General features: G+C 45.6%; 1 protein-coding gene across 3 annotated transcripts in view; it reads left to right on the top strand.

Annotated features, from left to right (window-relative positions):
* The window catches only part of CUL1 (cullin 1), a 95,269-nt gene that overhangs the window by 921 nt on the left and 85,467 nt on the right, over window positions 1-8,881 (top strand). The window lies entirely within an intron of this gene.

Genomic DNA, 8,881 nt, shown 5'->3' with positions numbered 1-8,881 from the left:
CCAGGGGGGTTCATCAGAAAACCCAGGTTGAGCATTCAGGGGGAACCTGATTTTCGTGAGTACAAGTCTGTGAGGTCTTCGGTTCACTAACTCGAACTCGACCGCTCTGAGTCCCCGCTGACTCGGGCTCGGGGCGGCCGGGCCATGGACCACGCACCGGGAAAAAGCCCGATTCATCGCGCCGAGGCGGAGGCCTGGTGGCGACCGGGCTGGGGCGGCGGAGCTGGTGCCGTTCGGCCGTGCTCGCCTCGCCTCGCCTCCCGCCCCTCGTGCGGCGACCCCCGCGGGGCGCCCGGCCTCCTGCCCTTCCCCCCGCGCCCCTCGGGACCGCTCCTCCCGGACTCGTGCTCTCCAGCGAGTGCGGGGCGCCTGCCGCCCTGCTTTCCGGGTTACCCGCCGGCATTGTGGCGACGGTGCTGGTCGCTATTATTGGGTAACAGTCGCTCTTTGGCTCGGTTCCCTCGGGGGAGCCGGTCGGGGAAGCGGTAGGGATGCGAGTGCGGCGGTGGGACCGGCCAGATCCCCCGGCGCCCGCCAGTCGGGCCGGGCCTGCGCCGCGGCCTCGGCGCGCCCCCGACCCTGCGCCCCGCGGGAGCGCGCGCTGACCCCGCAGGTAACCGCGCGCGCGGCCCCGGGGCGCCTCGGCCACCTGGGGACGTGGCGTGCGGCGGACGGGGTGAGGGTCCGGAGAGGGCAGAGCTTGCTGGGCATTCCTGGAGGCCAGTCTCCAAAGTCAGGGGTTTTCCTCGGGAGCGAGCCCTCTGCCAAAAATAGGATTCTCTCCTCCGATTGGAGGGCTGCTGTCGCTTTTAGTTCGTAGTCAGGGTTAGTGTGCAAATACGGAATCGCATCAACTTACTCGCGTTTTATTTGCTCTGTGTAATGGCCCTTCCTGTGTGGGCATTAAAACCGCCCGAGTTGGGAGCGGAGTCAATGGTCACCCAGTTTTTAGAAGACATGTATCAGGGTGACAGAAGGGGAGCTGAAGTCACTTGTACTTTAAGCTTCGAGCTTCTAGAATCGAAACATACCTTAACACTCCGCAGATGCGTGCCGTTTTAAGTTTAACACTATTTGGTAACCACCCTGTCTAGCCGATGATCTGAAATCCTGGAGAGTTTGTGGGTTGTGTAAGGTTAGGGGTAAGATTATTATTTTCTTTTTAAAAAAAACAGTTGGATATGAGAATTCTATTTGTGTGTTTAACAAGTTATTAGTTATTAGGAAAATATTTTACTTGAAAAATATTTTACTGTTTGTGGCCTCTCGTGGTAGTTGGACATAGTTGCTTCGCATTTAAAATTTCGAGGCGTGCAAACAGAAGGCTGGCTCGCTTTAACTCTATTATGCCCATCTTTGGAAGTTGCAGGAGAGTGCTCATTACCTTAGAGGGGTGGCTGAATGATTCTCTTAGAATGTTAAACTATTTCTTCTTCTCATGGGTGTCATCTTTTAAGAACTATTTTGCCAAAGGTGGAGGGACTTTCTATATACTAGGTGTTTGTTTTCTTCACCATTTTATGAAAGCTCAGGTCCTTGCAAGGCATGGCCCCCATTCCAAATATGTCATCAAGAGAGGCAAAGGGCAAATGAATGCCTGAGCTGGTTCTGCAGTTTGCTTAGCTATTACAGCTCCTTAAGCTCCATTGCCTCTTACTGATTGTTATCTTCCAGAGATAATTAACTTCATCTTGATCTTCAGTACAGCCTCCTTTCCCATGAATTTCAGACTGAATTCTTTGAAGGGAGGGAATAGTCTTTATTTATTTTTGCACCCCCACCTTGGTCATGGGTACCTTGCTTGTCTTTTTGAATGAACAAATCTCCCGGAATAATCTGACCTAGTGTTTGACCACTTCTCATTTTGGCTGCAGAAACAGTCTGGGTAAGAATGCAAGCTTTATTGTGATTATTATTATAACACCCCCAATCTAATGCAGAGCCCCAAGAGACAGATGCCCAGGTTATCTTTAGCTATGGCAATCCAGGAAAATGCCAAGGAAACAAGCTGTGAAACTTTAATTTGTCCCCCCCCCCCCCCCTTAAAACTAACTCTTAAGGTGTGGATTTTATTTTTTTCGCAACAAAATTTGGGTCTTTCCAGCAGTTAAATATTGCAGCCTTGCCTTTAAAATGAAGTCGGTGGTAGAAGCCCTTTCCTATCGGAGAGGTGATGCAAACCCTGTAGTACCAGAGTCCTATGTGACATTTCTTACAGGAGGGACCATTCTTGGGTCCTTGAGGGCCTTGTATCAGAAATTCACTCCTGGCAAAACCAGCAGGCATAGTGTGCCTTTCTTTCAGGATGGAAAATTTAAATGGATGTGTTTGAAATTGAGGAGTTGTTGTTTGCCATTCTTCAAATGTGAATTAGGGTCCAAAACTCTTAGGAATGTGTTTGTGTTTTTACTCTGCTGTTTCAGTCCTCCATAGGTCCCAAATCCTCAGTAACTGCATCAGTCTGGAATAAAATGTCTTTGGGGGACGAATTTTGAACTTGTCTTTTAGATGTCTAGAGAAAAGAGTGTATCATTTTTAAGGACCAGTTTGAAATTTATTTTGCTTCTCTTGATATCTGGTATTTTCTCAGCAAGATGTATTTTTTTGTTCGCTTTCAAAACATTAAATGAAGAATAAATCAAACTTAAATAAAACGTATGTTACTAAGGACTTTAAGCTCCCTGTTTAATATATACATTTAATGCACACTATAAACAAGATGATTATAATATGTAATGTTGTGTTTTTTAAAGTTTTCATTCACATATTTTCTGGCTCCTAAAAAAGCTGTGTGTTATTTTTGCTTAGGCATAGAACATTTTGCTTTGAGAAGACGTGGGATCTAGTTTGAGCTTAATTTTGCCGGGTGTTCATTTCAGCATTTGTAAAATGAGATGATTTTTTTAATTGACACTGTTTAAGATTTCTTTATAGGACCTCAAAGCATGGGTATGTCATAGCTTTTAACATTAATAGCATTTGGAAAACTGTCCTATAAAGCATAATCTTATTCATGTTTGGAAAGCAGAGTTGTGAAGCCCAAGTTTGACAAGCATTTAAACTTTTCCCCTTGGATCTAGGAAGCAGTCCCCTCCTGTGCTTCCCCAGTTCCCAGAAGCTCCTAGGCCAGTGATGGCGAACCTCTGACACGCGAACTCATTTTTTTGGTTGATTTTTCTTTGTTAAATGGCATTTAAATATATAAAATAAATATCAAAAATACAAATCTTTGTTTTACTATGGTTGCAAATATAAAAAAATTTCTATATGTGACACGGCACCAGAGTTAAGTTAGGGTTTTTCAAAATGCTGACACGCTGAGCTCAAAAGGTTCGCCATCACTGTGCTGTCCTCTCCTCTGTTTTTACTCTTTTTACTCATGCTCTCCCCTCTGTCTGAAGTGCCATGTCCCCTGCATGTCACCAGACTGACTCTTGCTCCTTTAAAAAGACTCAGCTCAGCCCCTACCCTCATTCCATCCCATCCCAGGCTAGGAGACTTCCCTGGGATCCCGAGTCCCTGCCTGAGTCACTGTCCCAGTACTTAACCCTTTGACTGGACTTGGTGATTTCTCCCACTACCAGGGGTGGGCAAACTTTTTGACTCGAGGGCCACAATGGGTTCTTAAACTGGACCGGAGGGCCGGAACAAAAGCATGGATGGAGTGTTTGTGTGAACTAATATAAATTCAAAGTAAACATCATTACATAAAAGGGTACAGTCTTTTTTTTTGTTGTTGTTTTATTCATTTCAAACGGGCCGAATCCGGCCCGCGGGCCGTAGTTTGCCCACGGCTGCACTAGACTCACCTCCTTTAGATCAGGGACCGTATGGTGCCGTAACACATTGCCCACATCATGTGCATTCATGTAACTCCTACTTCCTTCGTGAACATCCTCCCACTTTAAACCTTTACTAAGCCCATGAAGTGTAGGTACTATTGTTTGGTCCACCTAACAGCATATAGGTTAACAAACAGGCTTTGAGTGGTTAGGGTCAGGCGTGGTCGGTGGTCAGGCCTGAGATACAATAAAGCACAGGGCCTCCAGAGCACCAGCTTTTAACCAGACTCTCCCTAAGAATGGGATTTATATGAAGGTGGAAGAAAAGAAAAGATCAAAATGAAAATGCTCTAAGGATTGACATCTGATCATTGATAATTATGACAGTTCATTATGCAGAACTTGGTCGACTACCAAGAATGAGCTTATTCTTCTTGGTCTTTTAGTAACGGGTGGACGTTGAAGGAGAAGAGTAACTGGGATAGAAATGAACAATTCTGGAACTTTGGGACTGTTATTAAGTTGAGTGTGAAGTTTGTAAAACCATTTACGATTGTTCGTTCAGATCTAACAAGCTGCAGTTTTTGAAAAGGCTTGTCTCAGAATATGCTTTGGAAAATAGATTGTATGAAATGTATGCAGCCATTTAAAATGTGTGTGTATACATTGGTGAACATATTTAAAGTTGTAAGAATGGTTGTAATTTCAGGGTGGTAAGCTTTGGGCTTTTAAAATACATATTTAAAAAATTTTTTAAAGCACAAAGATAATACAGATGATCCCAGAATGGAGAAAGCCTCTCAAAGCACCACACCAAAAGTAGGAACTGTTAAAGAAATTATTCATTTGTTTACTTTAAAATAACTAAACTTCTATATGTTAAAATGCCATAAATAGAATTCAAAGGCAAAAGGCAAACTCAGAAAAATTTTGTAACTTACGAGCAAATTTACTTACCTTGCTAGAGATGGCTTATAAAAAGAAGGAGCAGGAAACATGAAAAAAATTTCAGCTTCCCAGAAATCAGTGAGATACTGTGTTTTAAAAATTCGGCATACATTAAAAAAATTCAGCTTCTAGTGAGGGTACAGAGAAATGAGCCTACTTATATGTTGCTAGAAAGTATAATTCAGTATGAGTTTTCTGAGAAATATGTAACAAAAGCTTATAAAATATGCATGTACTTTGAAATAGCTAATCTAAGGGTTTAGTCTAAGAAAATATAAAAAAATGACAAGTAGATTAATATTCTGTCATAGGTACACTGTTTAACTAATGCCCTCTTACTGAGCATTTGTTTTCAGTTTTTTGCTAGTAAGGATGATTGTTTCAGCATTGTTTAGATAAGTCTTTCCATTTCTCTAATACTGTATTTAATGAATATTCAGCAATTATAAAATGACAAAACATGCTATACAACAACACATATAATCTATAAAAAATTCTTTTGGTGTGAATAAATGCATTAAAAAAAGATAATAAGCCAAAATGTTACTAGTGATTGTCTCTGAGCAGCAGAATTATGGGTCATTTTTAGTTCATTCTTTTTTTCCTCCAGTTTTGTACAGTGCACATGTATTTATAATGCAGTGAATTAATTTATTAAAAAAACAAAAAGCAGTAGAAGCTGTGGGCCTACTTGGGAGCAAGATGTTTCCGTTTAGTTTCATTCGGTGTTCGCTTTACTAGCAGACCCCTTTCCAGGTCTATCCCCCCACCCCCCTAGAGGTAAATATTTGACTTCCTGCGGGCTGTATTTCCTGGGTCTGTTTCTCTTTTGCTGGTCTAATCTTCCCATTCTTTCCCTCATATCTTAATCCCTCAACTACTTCCCGTGCCCTCAAGTTTCATGCCCTCCATAAAGCTGTCTTAATCTTCTGAAAGGCACTTATGTTTGTATTTTATTAAATTGTACTACTGGATTATGTGCTGATGAATCATCTTCAGTTTCCTCTCCTTAGTGGTATTGTGAACTTCTATCCCTTTTTGCTACTTCACACCTTTTAGTGATAGTAGATGTACTTTAAAATTGAATGTTTAAACCTATTGTCATTATGCTTAAGAAATACATTTACTTTAAAAATTAAATACTTTTGGTGCAGTTTGTGCTATAGCTTGGAAAATTGATTTACCGTTGATTTAAGCAATGTCTTCTAAATGACACATATTAGGGATACTATTGGAATTATGAGAAAATGGGTGCACAGAAATGTGTCCCCAAATGCTGGGGGGGGGGGGGGTATGCCTTTACTATATAGGAATTGGTTAAGTATATGCTAGCAAAAATAGTTAAGTGTGCCTGGGAGCAAAGCCAGAGACCTCAGCTCCCCTCCCTGTAGGATGGAGGCCTCCTATGGATGGGGGTGACAAACCAGCCACAGCCCACATATGTGTCGGTTCTAAGTGGAACTCCAGGAGTAGAGTTCCAGTTCAGGCTCTTTCCCTCCTTGAGCCCTAAGCTCATGTTGGGGAACTAGGAAATGCTTGGTTTGAGGAAGGGTGGAGAAGAAAAAGTCTGAGTGGTTTCTTCTGACTTCAGGCTTACATATTTAAAATCTGTACACGATTTACTTACAGGTTCATCCTACATGTGATACCACCATGTATTCAGTGCTTAGGTATGTACCACATGCCAGGCTGACGCAAGACAGTGACTCTGGAGTTGCTCTACTCAGCTTGGTTCTTGCGAATGCCTCACTGTGGACACTGGCACAGAGATGTTTTCCTAGTTATTCATTAGATGGAGACTCCGCAAATCAGGGGGTCTTCTGTTTGATAAAAGGGAAGGCTTAGGGATACAGAAGACACCAAGCCTGCTGAGCAGTTTTTCCAGGAGTTAGCTGGGACCTTTGTAAATGTGTGGTAACTGCCCTGGTGGGGTTGGATTGGGTTGGGTTTGGTTTAGTGGGGGCATAACTGCCTGTGAAGCATTGGACGCTATGAATTGTTTGTTTTGGTTACTGTTATTTTTATAATGTGGGGAAGAAAGAAATTCTACCTCCACCCTAATTAAAGTGACATGAGACAGATTAAAAAGAGAAAATAACCAAATTTAATTACATACCTATATATGAGAACCCCACATGCATGAGAGAGTTGGAGACCCCAGTGCATGAAGAGGTTCAGAGGCAGAAAGTTAGCATGAGTTGTGCATGGCATTCTAAGCAAAGGATGAGGGAGGCACCTAGAGCTTCAGAGGGGAGGAGAGTCATTCACAGGATGGTAAGAGCAGATAGATGTTCAGTAATTACATGGAGGTTTGCCCCGCCGTATAGATAGGTCATAAAAAGTTATTTCTGGTGATAGCTCTTATTATGGGCAAGGCCCCAAACTTAAATTGTTTAAGGGAGAGATAGAAGTTTCTCATGAGCTGGCAGAGTTTCCATTGCCTCCAGCTCAAAGTAGTCCACATGCCAAAGTGGCACATCCCGAGGAGGCCTCTTCTGAGTCCCTTCACTGCTCAAGGAGCTCAGCTGTAGCACTCCATGTGCCACTGCATTTTCAGTATTTTTACTTACCTGTGTAGAGTGTTATTTGCCCTATGTTCCTTGACGTGGAAGGCATAGGAGTGGGACAGGAGAGCTGTGAATAAGTAAGTTTAGGAAATGCTAGGTTGAGGAGTCTTTAATATGTCTATATATATATATATATATATATATATATATCCTATCTAATAGAAGAGAAACATGGTAATTAGCCGTACCTCCCCTACCCTTCCCATTGGCTAATCAGGGCGATATGCAAATTAACTGCCAGCCAAGATGGCGGCCGGGAGCCAGGCAGCTTGAAGTGAACATGAGGCTTGCTTGCTTCAGTGACGGAGGAAGCCAACGTTCCCCGCCTGCCGCTGCCGGCCTCTGAGCTTGCAGTTTGAAACATTGTTACAAATATAGAAGCTAAACAAAACCCCAGAAACCTGCTTTCAGCCAGCCAGGATCTCAGAGCTGGAGTTGAAACAGTGTTTCGATTATAGAACCCAAACAAACCAGATACCTGCTTTCAGCAGCCGAGGCCTCAGAGCTGGAGCCAAGCCTCAGAGCTAAAGCTGGCCCAGAATAAAAATTAAAAAAAAAGAAAAAAAGGAGCGGTTGGGAGCTTCAGTCACCCGTCAGCCTGAAAACAGCCCTCAGCCCCTCACCCAGGCTGGCCAGGCACCCCAGTGGGGACCCCCACCCTGAAGGGGGTTGTGACCAGCTGCAAGCAGCCATCATCCCCTCATCCAGGCTGGCCAGGCACCCCAGTGGGGACCCCCACCCTGAAGGGGGTGTGACCAGCTGCAAACAGCCATCAGCCCCTCACCCAGGCTGGCCAGGCACCCAAGTGGGACCCCCACCCTGATCCAGGACACCCTTCAGGGCAAACCAGCCAGCTCCCACCTGTGCACCAGGCCTCTATCCTATATAGTAAAGGTAATATGCCTCCCAGCACCGGGATCAGCGGAGCCACGAGGCCTCCCGGGCACTGGGATCAGCGTGACAGGGGGCAGCACCCAAACCCCCTGATCAGCCCTGCTCTGTGCCTGATAGGGGGGGAGCTCCCCAATCCCCCGATTGCCCTGTGGCTCTGTGTGTGACAGGGTGTGGTGCCCCAACCCCCCCGCCCCCACGGGCCCTGCTCTGTGTGTGACAGGGTAGAACCATAACCTCTCCATCGGCCCTGCCCTGAGTGTGACAGGGTGCAGCACCCCAACCCCTTGATCCGCCCTGCTCTGTGGGTGATAGAGGGTTGCGCCCCAACCCCCCTCCATGGGCCCTGCTCTGTGTGTGATGGGGTAGAGCCATAACCTCCCCATTGGCCCTGCCCTGAGTGTGACAGGGTGCAGCGCCCCAACCCCTTGATCCGCCCTGCTCTGTGGGTGACAGGGGGCGGTGCCCCAGCTCCCCTATCGGCCCTACTCTGTGAGTGACAGCGGGGAGCTCCTCAACCCCCTGATGGGCCCTGCTCTGTGAGTGACAGGGGGCAGTGCCCCAACCCCCCTGATTGGCCCTGCTCTGTGAGTGACAGGGAGCAGTGCCCCAACCCCCTGACTGGCCCTGCTCTGTGCATGACAGGGGGTGGCGCACAGCGAGACCTCCCCATCGACCCTGCCTTGAGTGTGA

Source organism: Myotis lucifugus, unplaced genomic scaffold (genome assembly GCF_000147115.1).
Source record: "Myotis lucifugus unplaced genomic scaffold, Myoluc2.0 scaffold_51, whole genome shotgun sequence".
Taxonomy (NCBI): domain Eukaryota; kingdom Metazoa; phylum Chordata; class Mammalia; order Chiroptera; family Vespertilionidae; genus Myotis; species Myotis lucifugus.
This window is presented reverse-complemented; position numbering and strand designations above follow the sequence as displayed.